The sequence below is a fragment of the Protopterus annectens genome, chromosome 1.part0, assembly GCF_019279795.1.
Source record: "Protopterus annectens isolate FY-2018-M chromosome 1.part0, PAN1.0, whole genome shotgun sequence".
Taxonomy (NCBI): Eukaryota; Metazoa; Chordata; order Ceratodontiformes; family Protopteridae; genus Protopterus; species Protopterus annectens.
The window spans coordinates 441,620,945-441,642,539 of NC_056725.1; positions in this window are offsets into that span (position 1 = coordinate 441,620,945).

Here is a 21,595-nt window from a genome sequence, read left to right on the forward strand (position 1 = left end):
AGATAGACACACACACACACACACACACACACACACACACACACACACACACACACACACACACACACACACACTTGACTGCAGTGACAACAGAGCCCCTACCTAAGTGCACAGACTACAAAATTCAATACTTTACACAAGCGCCACAGCACAAGTCTGACTTTTAGATGACTGCAGGTCAACTTATACTGGATGACATCAGCAGGGCATGTTGGAGAGAGGATGTGCATGAAATGGATACATAGGTATGTGTAAGTATTAAAATACTGTCAGTCCATGGGATTGGAGTCGTAACTGTCAGATATTCACTTCTGCTCTTCTGACTAGACACACACACATACACACACACACACACACACACACACACACACACACACGCACACACATGCACACACACACACACACACACACACACACACACACACACACACACACACACACACACACACACACACACACACACACACTTGACTGTAGTAAGAACAGAATCCTAACCTAAGTACACAGGCTAAAGATCTCAGTACTTTATGCAAGATCCATGGAACAAGTCTGATTTATACAAGATTGCAGGTCAAGTTGTAGTGGATGACATCAGCAGGGCATGTTGGAAAGAAGATGTTGGGAGGCATTCATAGGTTCATAGCTTCATAGGTTCATAAGAGGTTACTAGCCTAATGGACCTAGGGTGTTTACAAGCCTAGCTGTGTAAAAACATAAGTACCCTTATTGAGCATAGGTAGATTGTCATTGTTAGCAGAGAAATTTTGTGATCATCACTGACTGGCCCTATCCACGAGGGACATAGGTACCACCCCAAGGGTGAATTTACAATCACTCATCCAGTTTTCAAGGTTCACTTGAATAGGCTATTTGAGGAGCACTGCTTCACATGCAGTTTTTAACCTATTACAGAGGAGTGGTAATTGCTGGGAGATATATCTGTCTCCCCAGCATGTTCTGTTTATGTCACAGACTAAGTTGAGATCCCTGGAGCAAGTTATTCTTCTCCCATTTGATTTTCAGATGTCCAGTATTTCCAGTAAGGCAGGGTCTGCGACAACTCTTTAAGGCAGGCATAGGTCATCTTTGAGCAACCTGAATGATACTGAGTACTTTTAGTCTTTCCAAATATGTCATGTGTTAGAGGCCCTGGATTTCCTGGTCACAAACCTGTGTGTTTTCTCCATTTGCTGCAGGTCTCTGGTGAGGTACAGACAGAGTGGAACATTGTACTCAATTAGTGTTCTAATAAGGGTAGAGTGTAGCAGAACTATGACTTCCCTGGTCTTGGATGTGATGGCCTTATTTATGAGGTGCATGATGTAGAATGTGTGTCTCACCACTATGGACACATAGTGATTGAAGTGTAGATTGCTATCAACATGTGTTCTCAACCCTCACAACACTGTGTCTGAGCTTAGAGTGGTGGTATGTATATCATAATTAGCAGGGCTACTTCATTGCCAAAGGGGACAGTGAGGCATTTTTTGCTTTAAGGTTCAGTTCGTGAGTTTGGCACCAATCATTTGTCTGTGTCAGCTCCTTCTGTAATATGTTACCATAGTTGGTTGACTCTAAATGACTGTGTCCAGTTGACAGTCATCTGCAAACCTGGTAAGCCACAGGCCATCTACCTTTGCCTGTACTTCAGAGAAATAGTTTCCAAACTGTTGAGAGCCCAGCACAGATCCATGAGGTATTCCACTGGAAAGTGGTCAAGTGGTGGAGGTGCAGTCCCCATCTTTTACAGTGTGTGTTCTGTCTTTGAGCCAGTTGTCTATACATCTAGTAATGTATGGGTTAATCCCCAGGTGGGATATTTTTGCTATGAAACCTGAATGGGGGATAGTGTCAAAGGCCTTGGATAACTCAACATGGGTATGAAACTCCTTTTCCCAAAAATATAACTACTCTTGCTAACTTTACAAACCCTCACATCACCTTCTCTCCTTAAACCACTATCCTTAACCATCTACCACCTACTGTCCTGTTATCTATTTCTAATAACCTTACCTTTCAGAGTCTATAAAAATCTAATAAAGTTATACTCATTTAACTTTACCCTCTAAACTTATTGTGTAAAATTTCAGAATGTAAAACCGATATCCTAGCCATATATTAAGCTGCACAAAGTCCATAACTGTGTGTATTATTGTACCAAGGTTAAACTGTTTTATACTATTCTAAAATGTTTCTGTGTACACGCAATCTGTAATTTGTAATTATGTCTGTACTTTATGTGGAGCTTTTCTTCCTGGGCCTCCACTGAAAATGGGTTTCTGACCAAGTTGGAGTTTACCAGTCAACAAATGTCAATACATAAAATAAATAAACTAAATAGATGTCCTGTTTTCCCTCATCCAGGTCTTTGGGGCCAGTATCAAAGAAGTCCATTAGGTTTAATAAGCAAAATCTATCTTTAACAAAATCAAAATGGGTCAGGTTAAGTGTGTTGAAGGTCACCTTGTCCCTGTGAATAAGGTCCATGCTGACTATTTCCCTAGGCTTGCAGATAAGGCATTTTAGGCTTATGGGTCGATAGTTCTAGTTCTGCATGTTAACAGATTGATGCGCATTGTATATCACATAATATTTGATATTAATTTCTGTAGTGTAGGTGATATATGTTTGAAAAAACTACTGAGATACCAGGTTTGCAGTGCTTGGGGGGGGAGGCAAAGGAGGCAACACATGGCTGTATTGTACATATGTGACATATTGTTAGATAGGGCCTTAAATTGATGTTTCCACATGTAATTTCATGTTGTAGATAGGAAATGGACAGTAAACAGCAGTAATACATAATAAGATTTACTTTTCCATAGTGTGGTGAGCAACAGGTTTGTGCAACAGTTGGCAATGTGGTGGGACACGTGAGATACACATTTCCTATACTTTCCATGTTTGCACATAGTTAAACAGCACACAAACACGAGCCACACTGCTAAAGTCTGAAGTTAGTTCTGAGTCTGTGAAACACACCTGCTGCTTAAATGACTCTGTGGCAGCAGATATAAATGCATTGACACATTTCGTTTTGAACCCAGATTATACTGGGTTCGAATCCAGGTGTATCAAATACTTTTAAATACTTTTAAATAAACAGTGATAATGCAATGACATTAATTATTTATAGTACATGTGTTGCTGTATGTTGGCATAGTGCAGTGGGATTAAGTGAGATTGCATGGAGATAATTACAGCATTGTACTGCTGCTCACCATTGCTTGGCATTACTGCATGATATGAAACGTCGTGCAAATACTGAGACCAAAAAGTGATGGGATCCATTGCTTTCTCTGCTACTTATGTGTGTTGTGTGTGATTCTATTTTTTGACTAGATTATAGGTGATTATAGGTGTTAAAATGGGGTAGATGGGAAAGTGGTGAAATGGGGAGCAAGCTGGAGGAAGAACAAGGAGAAGGCAATACAGGAATGTGCAGGAGGGAGGTAGAAAAGAACCATAGCTATCCATTTCTTCAGCAGTAAAAACTGATCATATGTGCAGAATATTAGCTAAATTTGGATGGCCACCTCCAGAAAGAGGGGTAACAGCAATGTAATCATGTTGTATAGCCAAATGGACTAAATCAAGTGTGTCAAGAAGACAAGTGTATGAAATGGAGAGCTATGTGTTGGATGATTATGTACTTGTTTATTTATTTATTTATTTTTTGTGGGACAGGTGCCCATTTTTTTTAATTCAGTAACAGAAGACTGCTGGGTTAGGGATGTAGGTATGTCTGGGTCAGGTAATTTGGGTAGGTGAGGAAGCAGTTGCAAACAAACAAGACAGAGACAGGGACAGTGAGGGACACGTAAGGTTGGGAGACACCATAATTGGGGTGAGGGAGGGGACAATCCAGGATCATGCCCTTACATCACTGGCAGCTGGAGTGCTTGATGTCTTCTCCTACTATGGACCATGAGTGAGAGCAGCCTCTCCATCCAGCATAGGTATACACCAATGGTGTGGTACAAGACATTGTGCACCAACCCTGGCAACTCCTGGCAGGTGATGAAATCACCACCTCTGCTACTGCTCCCAGGGGGTTCCACTGCACCAGCTTCTGGGGCAGTACGACCTGATGGCACAGGTAGTGCAGGGACTGCAGAGGCAGGACTGCCAGGTTGACTCCTAGATGTACTGGGTATCGGTGCTGGAGCCATTGGAACATGGGTAGGCTGATCCACTGAGGCTGGCCTAACTCTCTGTGCTGTGTAGCATTTAGTGATGTGGTACACGTGGATGACATGGAGGCATTTTGATAAACTATAGAAAATGAAAAAGAGATATAAGGGTTGGGGCGAGAAAAAAAAGAGATAAAATCAGTACCATCAAATGTGACATATAATGCATTAATAAATGTTTACAACTTTCTTCTGAAATATTACATTTAAGTGTACCGCCTAACAGTACACACTATACTACAGATTGCTGAAAGTAATCCTTGAAATGTGCATATTTTGCACATATGAGTGTTCCAATTATACAGATTACAGTTTACAGCAGGCATTTGTGACACTGGTATAGAATTTTTAATTTAATGTAAATATTATTGAAGAAATAACAGTATTGTATAGTTGTGAATCATGGTATTTAAACCCACAACCTCTGACTACAGTCTAATATTGGACTCCTATAATTGGTTTGTGTTACAGACTAATGAATGCATACTTGCTTTTACAGTTGGGATATGCATGTTTAATTTGATACAACTCTATAAAGGACCAAAAAAGCTATCTTTAACTTTTAAGACTGCAATAACACTTCTCTTCTGGTGCATACATACCACTTGCTTCCCACAGTCTCTCCAATCGAGCAACATGAGACTGCTGATTAAACTCACTTTCAGTGAGAGCTGGGAAAAAACAGAAAAGAACAGAAGAGCATTATGCATACCAGTCTTGTCTATATTTAGTTTTCCAAGTCTTACAAGTACTCTCTTAGTGTCATACTTACACAGCCATGGGATGTTTGCAGTCTCAAACTCATGCAGCCAATTGTTAAGAGTATCCTTTTTGCCTGTGTAGGTTATTAAAATGATGCCTACACTGTTCTCCAGTGCATGTGATACCAGTGGCACTGGATACAGCCTGGACCAAACTATTCCATGCCTCAGACTTGTACTGGGAGGTTGAACAGTCCCCCTGCAGAAGCCTTTGGCTGTAGCACTTTACCAGCAGTCCAATAAATATCCTAGACACCTGGACAACCCACCTCTGTAACCTAAACTTGGCACTTTTCTAATGCCAGCCATATCTACCAGCTGAACTAGAGCAATGGAAATGGATGCTTTCCCACCAATTCCAGTTATTGCATTTACTGGTAGTGTGCAAACCCAAGCAATGATGCCAATTGCATTTGCATGATGTTAAGTGAAGAGCAGCAGTGCCAAGCAGTGAGGAATTAAATAGTTGAAATTGGAGGTCAATCTGACACTTGGCCATAGTTTGAGGGGTGTCTATTGATGTAGCCTGAAAACATATGTAGGGAATTGGAAGGTAACTGTTAGGTGAGTTATGTTTGCAGACATGCACTGGGGGCATAGATGCTATGACCTGACACATTTATCTTTGCCTTTATACATTAAGGAAATTTGAATTTTATACTGCAGAATTCAAACCTAGGCATAAGGGAGACAAAATTTTCTTCTACAGCATTTATTTTCCATCTTTGCCACAGAAGAAGTGCTGTTCAGACATAGTCAGGAATCATACATAAATACAGGTGACAGTTTGAGCTTTTAAAATGCTAAAAATGGTATGGTGGGAAGAAAAAGCTGAAACTCAAAAGCCAGACAAATGTTTATTGAGCGCTTTTGTTCAAATTCAGTTACTTGAACTTCTTCAGAAAAATACAAGTCTAATACAAATGATCTAAATACTACCCATCATTCAATGACATCAGAAATACCCACCCGTTTAAAGGGATAATATTTTATTAGGTATGTATGTGCATAGATAATATGTGTTTTATGTGTGTATATAATATAATATAATATACTATAATATATTCAGTATGTCAATGGTGAACTTTAGATTGTATTCCCTTTAAAAGAGAGGGTATTTGTGATGTCACTAAATGATGGGTAGTATTTAAATCATTTGTATTAAACTTGTATTTGTCTGAAGAAGTTCAAGTAATTTAATTTGAACGAAAGCACTCAGTAACAATGTGTGTGGATTTTGTGTTTCAGATTTTGCTTCCCACCATACCATTTTTAGCATTTTATTAGTTTGTTTTGAGTTTTTTGTTTATACAGTTTGAGCCGTTACACATGTGTGTGTTTATATTAGATATAGATCCAGTTGAGTATGTCTCTTAAGTAATTGTGAAGGCCATGAAAGTCCAGATAGCAGAATTATGCTTACAGAAATATAGTAGACAGTATACCCTCAGCTGTACATCTGAAAATACAATAATGATAGCTCATCCTTCATATATATAATTCATATCAGCTCCACTATCTGAAGTGTTATAAGTGAGAGTGAATATAATGGGAAGTGTAACAACAGTAAGAAGGCATGGAATATCCTGTATTAGAATCCAGGACCAAGTGTATGACAGCCCTACATTTACACCTGTTGCCACAAGACTGTTGAAAAAACACATCTATTTTTCAGTTCATTGTTATAAACTGCACTGTCACAACAGTAAATAGGTTGTACACCCTGTACTAGAACCCAGAGCCATCTATACTTCAACCCTAAACTTACACCTGCTGCCACGGGACTACATACATGACATTTTCTAATTTCCTAATCATTCACAAGGTCTGTGTTAACCACCGCACAACACCTCTTAGTGGGTCTGTGCGGTACCCAACAGAATTAATTGAATGTATCCAGTTTCAATTATTGGCTGGCTGAGTTCTGTCTGCAGGTGTTCAATGGCTGCAACTGCTGGGAAACCTTGCTAACTGGTGCACAATATTACTAAGCATTTGTGCAATGGAACACATACATTACAGCAATGTATTGTTTTTGACCTTTCGCTTTTACAGACACCTTGTTTACAGGTGCTATGCAGGTGTTCTGTCTGCTTTCTGGGTGGGCTGCTAGTCCACATTGAGAACTTCCGCACTTCACACAAATGAGATAAGCACAGCCAAGCGTGAAAATAATTTTCTCAGTTTCTTGTGTTTGAGCTAAGTTGGGCATCATGCAAACACCCCCCCCCAAAAAAAAAACTAAAAGAAAAAAAAAAACAGGAAATGTAGAAATGAGGAAAAGCAATCTATGGCATCCATATAAACATGAGATATTTCTACATAGGTCTGAATTTGAACTGTCACTCCAGCGAACCTTCAGAACACAAAAAGGGTGCCTTACCCCTCTTTGCCACACACCCACCTTTACAGCAAGGAACTGAATCATTCAACCAACTGCAGCATCATCTACAGAAATATGAAACCATACAAGTGTTATTTATACATTTATTATTTTTGGATGTAGTACACTAAGTGATCACACAACCAGCTATGAGTATTGCTTGCAAATATGCAGCTCTATCTTACCTCTCTGTGATTGTTACTCATTCTTCTCTTATTTAATTAATTATCTGAGACATACAGTCTGTAAGCCATTCTATATCATTGTCCTCAAAATGTGTGAGGATGTTGAATGGCAATAATATAATATACAGTTGCCAACAAATGAAGGGGATGTTTGATGTTAATGAACAGAAGCTGTGAATTATATGCTGCTTGCTTACATTTCCAAGCTTGACAAAATTACATCTAACACTTTTGTAAGTCTAACTTGACACACCCACTGGATGTAGGGCAGTCTGCATTGCTATTGTGTTTTCCTTCTCCCTACAAGTAATCATTCACAGTTGCAATCCATTAAAAAATGAACATTGAGGGAGTGCTTGCACTATGTTTACATCAACTACATGGAGCCAAGAATTTGGGATTCAGCCATTCTAATGAATTCAGACCTCATTTGCATCTTCACTGTGCTGACAGTATGAACCTACACTATAAAAATGCAACCATATAGCTAGGGAAACTGAAGTGGAGGAGACTTATTTATTTGGAGAACACCAAAAAGAGGCCATTATTTTGGGATATATTTGCAGAGAGGATTATTGAACTTGAGAAGTATGTTTGCATTTTGTCCACTATATATTGCATATGCTGAAATGTAAATAAGAAAAATCTGTTTAATAGTTTTATATACATATTTTGATTAGCAAAGGTTTTTACAAGTTTATCTGTATGCATTAGTTAGACGCATACGGATGGCATGGGCATGTTTGTCAGGGCATTTCACAGGTATACATGATCGACAATACCTTAACATGGAATGGTCTGTGTTAAATCTGTAGATATGTTTCAGGGACAGTTCATTTGATAGCACTTCTAGCATTTCAACAATGGTTTGTTAGCAAAATGTGTCAGTTTCCTGTTCTTTTTGGGGGGGGAGAGCAAAGCTGCATTTCTGTTATGGCACAAACAAGGATATGTTGCAATTGTTACTCTTCCTGTTTTGCATCCAGTCTGTTATTTATATCTCAAATCTCTGGACTGTTTTATGTTTCTCCAGTGAGTAATACTGAAATGCTACCTTTTCAGTTTTATCTGGGAACAATAATTTTGAAGTTATGTGATATTTATGTGTATTGTTGGGTCTATATCTCTTAATCTAATTGTGTATTGTTTGAATATGTATTCCTCAAACTCTAAACTTTGAAATTCAGTTTATTGACCCTTGGACTTTTTCCCAATTAGGAAGCACTTGGCCATCACCACAACTTTGCCCTTTCTTCCACAGTAGTGCAGTCTCGGACTAGGTATATTTAGTTAGGGGGGTGTGGGGAGTGCAGCCCCCCCCCATTGAGGGGTGTGGAGGTGAAGCTCCCCACTTAGGTGGGTTTGATTTAGTGCAGTGTGTGTTCCGGAGTGCTAGTGGGCAAGTGGTTTCTAACCCTGGAAAAAAGTCAGAGGTTCGCTGAAATGAATTTCCATGTCTATAGTTTGATGAATACATATTCAATGAATACATATTTTAATTAAGTGATATAGACCCATATTATCCTTATGTTGTCTTTTAGGACACCTAGGACTATGGCAGCCAGGTGACTCACTCCTTGAAAACCACCCTTCAGTGACCCTGAGAATCAGGTCGTTGTTGAAGCTTTTAGGCAACATGATCCCTTCCTGCTTGAGAGGCGATGTGGAGATATGTAAGGCAAATTGCAAAGTTGGCATCAGATACTTGCAGATGTTAATGCAGTGCACAGCCACAGCAGCATAGGGCCACTGACATGATCTCATCTTCACAGTGAAGAGGAGCTGCAGTGGGCCATGATCGGATAGGTATGGTGGGGGGCTGCTACACGGCCACCACTAACAGCAAATGAAGAGTTTCCATCCAATGTCAGGGATCCAGAGAGCTCCCAGGAAAGTGCAGAACAGCATGTTCTTTACATTGGTGTTACTATTTCAGGGACAGCAAGCATGTCCCAGGAGGAGCTTCCAGGTAGGCTTTTGTATCTCAGTTTTTAAAAACTGTTGTGTAATAAAACAATTTAAATCAATACATTAGTTCTGTTTCTCAAGATTTTTTTTTATGGGGGTTGAAGATTGCTACAGTTAACAACACATTCTTATTGATTACACATGGGCTTAGATTGGACTTGTCATCCAAGTTTTTATTGAAAGTATAATTCATGGACATATAAACGGGAAAAAGTATTACCTCCTGTGTTACTGTTAATTGTAATGATGTTCCTTACTGTTTTCTTAAATACTTCCAGGACCATCTGGCATACAGAGCATACCATCATCTGCACATGGTAAGCCAAACATTTTATGTCAGTACTGATGAGCAATTCAAAGACATATTTTAGTGTGTGCTGTTGATGTCAGGGCTATTGTGTGCATTGCTGTACTGTCTAATAGTTCACAGTTATTTTGTTATCATATATTGGACTATAATATTGTAGGCATTAATTGTTCCTGTGTTTGTTGCTTATTATCACAGGTGATCCTGACAGTGGAAGTATGGGAAGTCTAGTACCTGATATCAAAGTATCATCAGACTCTGATGATGATGGTGATCAAACAGAGGCACAATTGGGGGGTGCAGAGATCCAATCTGACATTGAGGTTGACATACAGCCATCCCCTGAAATTTCACTGGACACAGCCAGTAGGCCTACGCCTACCCATTCCAGTCAACCCTCAGATATTGAACAGGTGGAGGGTAAGACAATCGATCAGGGAAGTGTGAGTACCACAGCTTCAGTGCCTGTTGACTCTTACTGTAGCAAAAGTGTGGGTGAGATGCCACACAGGGGGGGTTAGTAGTGGTGCTTGGACAAGGCCTGTTGTTCAGCCTCCATCTGATCTAGGTGTCTCTTCCCATGCCACTCAGCATTTTAGGGCCATCATGGAAGAACCTGCACCTTTCCATATGATTTCCAGAGAAATGCTTAGGGATGTAGATGTGGCACAGGCTGACATGTGTGACTGCTTTCACTGTGTTGCCGATTCAATGGATCAGATGAATGACACATTGGAATGAGCAATGTCTCTGATGGAACGTCTGCTGGGCGGGGGACAGCATTCTTGTGGGCTAAGGCCAGCCACATTATCTACTGTTAGCCAATGTAGCCAAACAATTCACATTCCCATAATGACAGTACTTCCACTGCTCCATCAATGGTTGAGCTATCCACATCTAGACATGGCAGGCCATGGGGTCATGGTCCTGGGTGTCCTCATGAGGGGAGCTCATCCTCCAGACATCAGTCACATTCAGGTAGCAGCAGTGCATCTGACTGTGGACATGGATGTGCCAGTTCAACTCCTGGCACAGCCAGTTCTCATAGCCAGGGATAACAATGATGAACTGTCACCTCTACCATTCATGACTTACACCTGTCCAACATACCAAGATTTAGAGCCAGCTCAGAGCTTGGCTGTGTTCAAGCAGACATTCACACAACAATTTCACCTGGAGGCCCCCTACAGACACACACACAACAGTTACATGGTTCAGCTGTGCAGCTTAAAACTCATTTTGTCTCACTGGTCATTTGTTGATTTATCCAAATGTCTGCCTGTTTCTCTTTCATACTCACACATACTCATCAACCTTTTGTGTCAGCATAGGCTTCCTGCCCCCCTCCAAAACACCCTGTACAAGTGATGATAACAGTGCCATGACCCTTTTTAGTATCTTGTGGATTCAGGGATGCATAAGCTTTGTGTCTGATGCTCAGGGTGCATAGCTGGTATCTGCATTTGTGATTTTTAACTGGTAATTGAACCTTTGGCTTATATTGGTCTTAGAAGGTTAGACAGTTGACAGCATCTACATTTTTCCATCTTCATTGTTAATGATCTTGTGAGGATTGTGAAGTCTGAGACTGAAATGTGTATCATTACTTTCTACCTTCTCGCTTTAATGATTTTCCAGTACAAACGTATGGTGCTAAACTGATGGCATGCAGTGACTATCACTACTTTTGAGAAGTATGACTCTGTGAATCTTTGATACTTGAGGCCTGCTACTTAATAATGGACACTTATAAGTCAAATAAGTCTCTGCTGTCACATGTTAAGGTCATTTTGGTACAGATCTCCCACCTTTTACTTGCTTACACTGTCAAGTAACAACATCTAAGGATATAGCAGTCATTCGTGTTATTACACGATACACTCCAGGTTCAACACTTACCTTGTAAATCCAGCAGTTGCAACAGTTTTAGTTCAGGGCTGGCTATGTCTTATGCAAGCAGTACACAGCCAATACATGGGGAGGTAAAGGTTGTGACAGCTGCCTTGCATCAATGACCCTATATGTATGTGTGGAGGAGGAAGGTTTTAGGCCCTTAGCTGGTGAGCGAGTATGCTATGCCTTGTCCTTTAGCCAATGCAAGGGCATATTGAGCATGCCTACATCTGGTTACACCCACATCAGCTGCTGCTTGTGACTCCTCACCTGTGTGCGGCTGTGGTGACCTTGCATTGATAGTGGGATGTGTGCTCCTTCTCCTTGTTAATCCTGCTGAAGCTGTTTTCTCAGGATGGTGTGTAGAATGGCACATACTGTGAATATTTCAGTACATGTCCATGGATTATACGGCAGATGTATCTAGGCACCAGAACTGCGACTTCAGCAGCCCAAACACACACTCTATGATATTTCTGGTTTGAGTGTGTACCTCTGCCTCATTATGGTGTTCTTCAGCAGGTGTGTGTGGATTTCTGATGGGTGTCATCAGACATGGTTCCATTACATAACCTGTATCCCCCAGTAAATTACCCTGTGGTATATCCCCCTTAATGAACATCTGATACAGCTGTGAGGTATGTCAGATATGTGAGTCATGGTAACTGCCTGGGTTGGCAGCACACACATTCAAGATAATTCCCTTGGCATTACACACAATGTAGCATGTGTATGCACTCAAATGCCCATGTGGAATGTTCTATATGGGGGAAAGTAAAAGGGATTTTAAAACTAGGTTACAGGAACATGTTAGGGATATTAGGAATGAAAAGTTAGAAAATCCACTTGCAATTCACTTTAAAAAGTATCACAATAGTAACCCACAGGGTATGCTAGGTACTGTTTTAGAACATGTTTCTATTGCTCAATATGGTACTAATATAAAGAAAAAACTTTTGTATAAGGAAACAGTTTTCATATTGAAATATGGCACTTTAGCCCATAGTGGTATTAACGTAGAATGTAATTGGAGATTTTTTTATCTAATTAGTTATTTAATTATATAATTATTTAGGTGTTTTAATTGTTTAATTTTTAAAATAGGTTAATTAATTCTATTGTATAAATATGTGGTGTTTTATTCTGTTTGTATTCTCCTTGGAAGGCGTTTACCGAGGCGCTAGAGAGGGTTTGGATTAAATTTTGTGGTGGATCCTGGTTTTTTGGTTGTTTGCTTTTATTTGGTTCACATTTTTTGTTTTATTTGTTGTTTATAATGGTTCCATTACATAATCTGCATCCCCCAGTAAATTACCCTGTGGGATATCCCCCTTAATGAACATCTGATACAGCTGTGAGATGTGCCAGATATGTGAGTCATGGTAACTGCCTGGGTTGGCAGCACACACATTCAAGATAATTCCCTTGGCATTACACACAATGTAGCACTTAATAGAGTTGAAACCCTCTATATTAATGTAGAGCCTTCCCTGTTCTCTGGGTGGTACCTTAATTTCGTCATGTGTGCAATCTATGGCATCCAGTACTTCATGGTAGTGTGCTATAGGGTAGAACTCCTGCATATTTCTGGACCTATATTAGTCATTAGCATGTTGGAGCATAGCAGTCAAGAACTGATGGAGAATCCTGGATGCTGATGCCTGTGACAGCCCCAGCATATCCCCTGTTGATCTCTGAAAGTTACCTGTAGCTAAGATACTAAGTGCTACACATATGTTTGTTTCCAGTGGGATATGTTCTCTTCATTTTACCCTAGCTCTGAGTTGAGGATGACAGAGGCTGTTGCCCAGTTCCTGTAGTGTGTCTCTATCCACAAGTAGCACTCTACAATGTACACATCACGTAGATTGTGATAAGTCACCCAGGGCCTAAAACCTCTTCTCCTTCTTGGCCTTGATCTATTAGCAGCAGCAGCAGCAGCATAGACTTCAGCCTGTTGTACCTACACATGAATTAGAGCAACAGCAGCCCCTAACATTGCTTCTGTGTAAACTCCTTTCAGTGGCTGTGTTCCAATTGGTTTTGGAATTCACAGGGAAAACCATCACTGAGTCTATACAGTTGTTTTATAGCTTGTTGAATAGTTCCTCCATCTTGGATTGGTGAATTGACATACAATTCAGCTGCTTAGGCTGTAATTTGCATTCCACTGTGTTTACCTTGTTTGAGCTGTGGTGCGCAGCTCGACACACGGTGTAGAGATACTTACTGAATCCAAAACACTGCGCTACCATTTGTGGACCATGTAGGCTTTAATGATTCTGGCTGCTTGTCTTCTTTTTTTTCTCAAAAAAAAATTACAAAATGGCTACAAAAAGTAAATGAATATAAACTAAAAATGTAAAACAGTAAATAAAATTCATTTTTGCAAATTGGACCAGATCACTCAAAGTTTTTGAAAGATAATAAATATGTATTGTTGATTATTTCATTTTATTTTTTATGTTATTTATATAAGTGTATTAAGACTGATATTACTGTCTTTCTATGTAAAATATACTTGTCACATGGTTTGTAGTTCAGTGTTTAACAGGTTAACTTATATATTATGTTCGAACATCTTATTGACTGTTGGATTTGAATGTCGGGGGGAGGGTATATAAAACAGCCTTTGATTTCAATACATATCTCTGAAGAAGTCTGGTGATTCTACTAAATGAAAGCTCTGACCTAATAAATCCTCACTGTAGTTTTTTGTGCTCCTTTATTTGCTTTCTACTGCCAGCCTTTGTGTTTTTACAGTTTTGGTTATTCTGTGGCTTTACTCAGTTTATGGCTTTGGACAGTCAGATTGACGGCAATGGGAGTGTGTTTCATTTGGAGTTTCAACAGCTCTGTGATTCAGTTAAGAACTTAACTGCATTGGTCCAGCAGCTAATGCAAAAAGCAAATAATCTCTCTCCAAAAGTGTCTTTACAAACTGATTTCAATAATGCTCCTGACATTTTCAGGCGAGAAGACGGCACTGGAACTGGTAGCATTATTCTGCCAGGGCAAGGTACTTCGGAGGCAGCAGGACCAGGTATGGATATTTAGGAACGGAGGCAGGACCTGTTTTCTTTAGATTTGTGGCTTCAAAGAGATATACAAACTGAGGCTCCATTGGAGAGTAATGTTCCATTTCTCAAAAAGTTGCTGGATGAATATAAAATAAAATTGACCAGTTATCGTAAGTTGCAACAGGAGAATAAATATTTTAGAGAATGCCTGAAGTTTCAACAGGTCCCAAAAAGCCTTCGGGTCTGGAAATTCCCTAAGGCCTAGTGCAACATTCCCTCCTATATCAGGAGCGTCTTGCCATGTTCGATAGACATGGGTGTGAGCTTGTAGAACTGTTGATTAATCACAACAGTTCCACTATGGACAGTTTGTATAGCAAAATCAAGGAATTGGATAAAACAATTGTCAGCGATGGCCTGTTTAATGCCTTCATGATTCACTATGAAGGCATTTTAAGGATATTGATAACGTGTTCTCTTATTTTAAACCATAAAAACAAAAAGTTAGAAAGGGATAGGCTGGCATATAACCAAGGTAAAGCTTATCCAATACCTCCAGGTGGGCAACGAGTCAAAAGGGGTGAATTAGGTCATCCCCTCGAGTGCACTGAAAATAATGCTAGGCACAATGAAGATGTTGGTGATGACCCTTTAGAATCACCAATAATACGATGATCCAAAAGGCTATGAAATTGGAGACAACAGAATCTGGGCCCATATTTCCAGGGGAATCAGAGGAATTAGCAGCAGTAGGGGAATGGACACAGCAATTACAGATACCAGAAGTGACTGTAAATGATACTTGTGAAATTATTCAAAATTTAGCCTGTGATTTTAAAATCTATAATTACAGTATTGTTCCTTTGACTATTGCACATACAGAATTTTTTAAGTTTAAAAAATTGTAACTAACAAATCTGTGGATATTGTTCAATTACTGTGTGATTTAAAGTTATATGTTCGTTATTTGAACTTGCATATTGTATTTGGTTATAACCTGAATTATACACAGGCCAGTAGTGCAAATGTAAGGATTCCCAGTACATTCAACCCAGATGTACATCATGTGCTAAACGTATTTGAGAAAGCATGTGAAATAGATTGTAGGCATTACTTAGATCAAGAGAAGGGATTGGATAATAAGTTTACTGATGATAAAGAATTGTTAAACAATCTAAAATCTTTTGAGGTCTTAGGTACATGTGTCCAGATAAAGGTGGAGGAATGGTAATCATGCAACATGATGATTATGTCTACTTGTCTCATGGTTTGTAGTTCAGTGTTTTAGAGGTTAACTTATATATTAAGTTCGAACATCTTATTGGCTGCTGGATTTGAATGTCACAGGGAGGGTATATAAAACAGTCTTTGATTTGAATACATATATCTGAAGAAGTTTGGTGATTCTACTAAACAAAAGCGCTAACCTAATAAATCCTCATTGTGTTTTTTTGTGGTATTTTATTTGCCTTCTACTGCCAGCCTTTGTGTTTTTACCCTGTATGCTTTACTGAATTTGGCTGCTTGTCTTCTTTTTTTTTCTCAAAGAAATTACAAAATGGCTAAAAAAAGTAAATGAATATAAATTAAAAATGTAAAACAGTAAATAAAATTCATTTTGGAAAAGTGGACCAGATCAATGCATTTGAAGGAAGTTAACACCTCACATGATTAAACTAACAAATGTTAAAAGTGTGAAAAATTATGAATAAAATGTTTGAAATTAAAACAATAGGCTACCAGGTATTCCAGAGGATTCAAAGTGCACTGAACCAAAATAGGTTTTAAGAACATCAACTAAGAAATCCCAGATTCAAGATTCCGAAGAGATCACCATTAAGATACTCCATCTTGCTCTGTGCCTTAACACAAAATGTGAAAAACATTTAGGAAATGTTTTTGTTCTGCTTTCCTACATGTGTTGTAATGGAATTCATCCAACATGGAGGATATACATTACAATCTCACCTAAACTTTGAAGGGAATAAAGTACAAAAACAGATGCTTTAAGGATTGTTATATGAAGAAATATTGGTTACTCTATAGCTGAATCCTCAAAGTTATAGGAAGTTGAGTGGGAAACTATACATACATTTGGAATGAAAGGAATAACAACATTTTGATAATGAATTATGTGTGAATAACAGAAGATATGACTTAAATGTTGTACTGCCAAAGTTGCTGCCAAACAGAAGGAAAAGTGAAATAAATTACCTTGGGTTTGTAATATACAGTATGTATACAAGTATGTGCATACATAGTCAGGACTCAATGTATAGGTAAGAGAGGACATGATATGTATCCATCAGTGAGTTTTATTCGGCTAAAACTGGACAACACTAATAGTTTTGGGAGAACATTGAAAGCATATTTCAACGATCATTTTGCAGGTTTTTGGGGAAAAATAGTTTTTTCTTCCTCTAAAAAAAGCATGAAAAGAAATTGGTCTGTGATTCTTTCACTATGTTTGAGTTATTTGCTAATCATTTCAGACTCTTAGTTAAATACTTTGACTCAGTAAATATCAACAGCTATCCATTTCTTTCACCATATTTAATAAGTATGTGACAATTTTCATTCAAAAGCATAACCCTTCATGACATGAATGTGTTGCTCAGAAAATTACCCTACTTTGATTTTTTCAAGCTCCTATAGTCCCTCACCTAATTGCTTAAAACTGATGTTTTCATAGCTACAGCTCCTTATTACTACTCTTTTCTTAATTGGTATCACCATGCCTTTCTTTGGAAGGTATCCACATTATTCCTACTATCAAAAGCAAACTATTTGTATATCTCCCTATCTCTCTTTTATCACTACTTTGTAAACATTTGAAAGAAATCCTTACTACCAAATGACCACACACTTCAGCAGCTTTAATTTTTTTTAATACATAATAGCATGGCCTAAAGAAGGCTATAGTGGGTTAACTACTATATTGTCACTTGCAAATGCTCATTTTCCAACTGTGGTCTTAGAAACCATACTGTTACAGTCTTTATGGGTTTCCCATAGGTTTTTGATTCAGTACAGCATCCTCTTCTTTTAAAAGAGTTAACATTTTGTAAGCCTTAACCACTTGTTTAGAAACAAAGATAGTTGTCATAATAATAATTTATAGGAAACTCTCTAGCCCTTTGCCAATAAGTTATCCATGGGGTTCCACAAGGTTATGTACTTGGTCCTGTTTTACTGGAGAATTTCATTCATGCCCCCTGGCTCATAGTCTCAAGTACTGCAGCATTATTGTATGCTTATGATGTGATTTCTAGAATTCTTAACTCTTCTGCAACATGTATAAGCATCATATTAGAATATTACCTTAAAACTGGATAACTGATGGTTTACTTCACTGGGATTATTATTAAATGTCAAGAAAACTAAAAGCATACTGTTTGGCATAGCTAAACATTTTCTTAAGCACATTGATATAGTGGTTCTCCTATCTTCTTTGGTGGTGCACTACAATCTGTCCAATACTTCATATACTTAAGGTTCCATCTTGGTAAGTAATTTACTTTCTCCTCAAATCTAAATTGTAGCTGTACTGGAATAAAATTAACATTCTAGTTACCATGCTCCAGGATTAATGACCTGCTAATGTCTGAAGCAAGGAATACTATAGGAAAGTATGCATTTCCACCTGTCTTTAATTATGGACTCCTAGTTATTTTCAGCACGGAAATATAACAACTGCCTCAGTGTTAGAAGTCTATTCAAGAAATCTTTAGACTTATTGTTTAACTCTTGGTGGGGTACTAGGAAAATGATTAAGGTGTTTATCTCTCAAAGAAACAAGAAAACAGGGCGTCTGTCCGTGCAGCTAAAATCCACCACAAGTAACCAGAAAACAGTTCACGTAGTGCTCCCTCAGTGCAAATATCTCTGTAGTCAGCTACAAAATGAAGATGAAATTTAAATATCCAATGTTGCCTGTATAAAGATAATTTTAATATAACAAACAAAAGTCAGGTACATAGATTAAGTGCTTTTGCCCTTGCTGGACTTCATCAGAACCATTTACCCAAGATACAACTTGCCTTACATACATATAAGGGTAATTGTTTAGTGGTCTATACCAATTTCGTTTAATTACATTCATTTAAAGACCATTCATATTGAAAACCTTTAATTTAAAAAGACAGACATACAGAATTACCTCAAAGGCAAATACATATAGACCTTTTGAAAGAATTATACAAATATTATAAACAATGTTTTAAACAATATTTTAAAATAAACAATGCTTATTTAAAAATAAAAAGTCAGGCAAGTCTTGTAAATGTATTTTAAAGTATAAAATGTGCACTCATTAATGCTCTTTCTATAGACAATATCCTAAAAATTCTTCCCCGGATTCAGCAAGCAGCTGTGTAGGAATAAGTTATTTCTGCATGGCAGGGACTGTTCCTGCTCAGCACAGCAGCGCACCATGCATATGTATGAAAGCGCACTGCCGTGCTGTAAAATGGACATGGTTCTTCATACAAGTGCAGGGGATGTGTCTAACAGCAGAGCTCTCACAATACACATGCCCCCTGCATTCCAGAATTGCTGTTTGGCAATTTAAAATGAGCAAGAATGCTAATAACACCCCCAACCCATCAGGGTAAGAAATCTGAACAAAGCCATAAGGGACAATCATCCCTACCAAGCCATAAAGTTGATAGAATAACAGGTTTAGCATAAGTACATAGCGCACACCTCCCAACCCGTCAGAGTAAGGAATCTGAACAAAGCCATACGGGACAATCGTCTCTACAAAGTCAGAAAGTTGATAGAATAACAGGTTCAGGATTAGCATGGATATTCTGAAGGGTAAAGATTAAAAAACACAACAAATAAATTATTTTTTTTTCATATATGCAATAATGTTTAAGCATAGCTGCACAGGTATGCCCATTGCTTAGCTAGGCTTAGGCCAGCTGAAATGGTAGGATAAATTAAAAAGCAATAGACATCCAGCATAAGCAATAGTGTAGCAGTTAGAGCATACGTCTTGCATGTAGTCATTCACAGTTCGAACCTCCCCAAAGTCATTTCCATTTTGTATGTGTAAACATTACAATTTTAATTTTTTGTATATCTATGTAAGAGGTAATTATTTTTCTCAACCAGCTTACTGTATTAGGCCCAGATGTGAGGTGTCAGTGTAATAAAGTAGTGAAACCCCCATATAAACACAAGTATCCCATACAGTATTGTCACACAAGAATAAATTAATTACAGCACATTGGGAGATGTCAGGGAAAATAAATAAATCTATATTATGTAATGAATGATGAATTAATCCCATACAGGTGATAGAACAATATAATAAAACTTAAACAATGCTAAGCATTGCACAGCTATGCTGACTGGGTGTAGGCATTGTGTACATATGAATACTAAGCAATGAATAGCCCAGCTAAAAGGATTTGCCCATTGGTAAGCAATACTGAACCTGCCCCTTTAAGCACTGCCAACCTTAGCTAAGCAGATTTGCCCATAGCTTAGCTTAGCTCAGCATTTTCAAAACCGTCCAATCATGGCAAAGGGTGGGAAATTGGCCATATTTAAACCTTGCAGGTGGGAATCCAGCTCATAACTAGTTGTAGCTCTCTACTGTAGGCAGTATGGCAGGTGTTGGAGAGGGCATGTGCTTTTGGGTGCAGCGCTGGGGCATACAGGAATCCGAGGTCATGGTAGGACTCCTGGTAAAAAACAATGACATGAGACTGCTGCAAGACCAGTACTAGGGCTCCCAATATAAAGAGGAAGCCTGGGAAGGTCTCAGCCATGATCTCACCAGTGCTCCTGGTATCTCTCAGACTGGTGAGCAGATCCGGCACCACTATGCCGACTTGAAACAGAGGAAGAGGGAGCTCTTAGAACAGCGGGTTCAAGAAGCAAGACAGAGGAGAGATGTCCCAGCAGTGTATAAGTATTCATAGCAATAACTGTTTACCAAAGTCCAGCCTGTGTATGTGATGGATAGGTATGCATAAATGTTTCTCTATTCTCATTACAGCTGCAGCTGAGCGGACTGTGAACCAGGAAGCCATGCCAGCAGGTTGCAAAGGCTGCGTCGTGAGGCTGGTGAGCAACAATCCTGCTTGTAGTAGTCATACCAAATAAATATAAAGGAGTAAAATGTCATCTGGCAGTATAAAAATGTGTATGGTTTCTACTGAATAAACAAGGCAATATGACAGTAATAGTCCCATATAGGTCATATTTAAATAAAAGTGTAACTGCCTGGCAATAAAGTTCTAAATCCTGGACTGGTTGTGTTTACTCTGGTATTGTATGGCCTCACATGTGGCATTCACCAAGATCTGATATCTGAATAGTACTGTTGTGACAACCACTGTTTCTCACAGTGTGCTACATAAAAAAATATGTCTAGGAATGTCTGTATAAGAATGTTGTAATTACAAGGTCAGATTGTACAACCAAGATAGACTTAGGCAGAAAACACTGAAGGAAGAGACAGCAGTTTCTCAATAGCTCACTCTGATGAAACACAAATTGTTGTATTTTTGCAGACACAACCATGGTTAGAATCCCAGGAGTGGTAGTAAGCTGTATGATTAATTTCAACAAGGATTTTGTGAATATGTGTAGAAACAGTCAGGTAGTGTTAGCAAACATTCCTCTCACAGGTCTATCAGGTAAGAGAAGTAGATTGTAGCTATAAGATGGTTGAAGTATACACTGTGTACAAACATACCACCACCCAAACCAAGGACATAGGGTATTTTAATAATACCTGTAGAATAATGATTAGACCAATGATCATTAAATTTGTGAGTCATGCAAGGATATATAAGTTGTTAATCGACATCTGTCTCACCTCCCACCATATCTGCAATAATAATCTAAACACACAAATCAATGGGTATG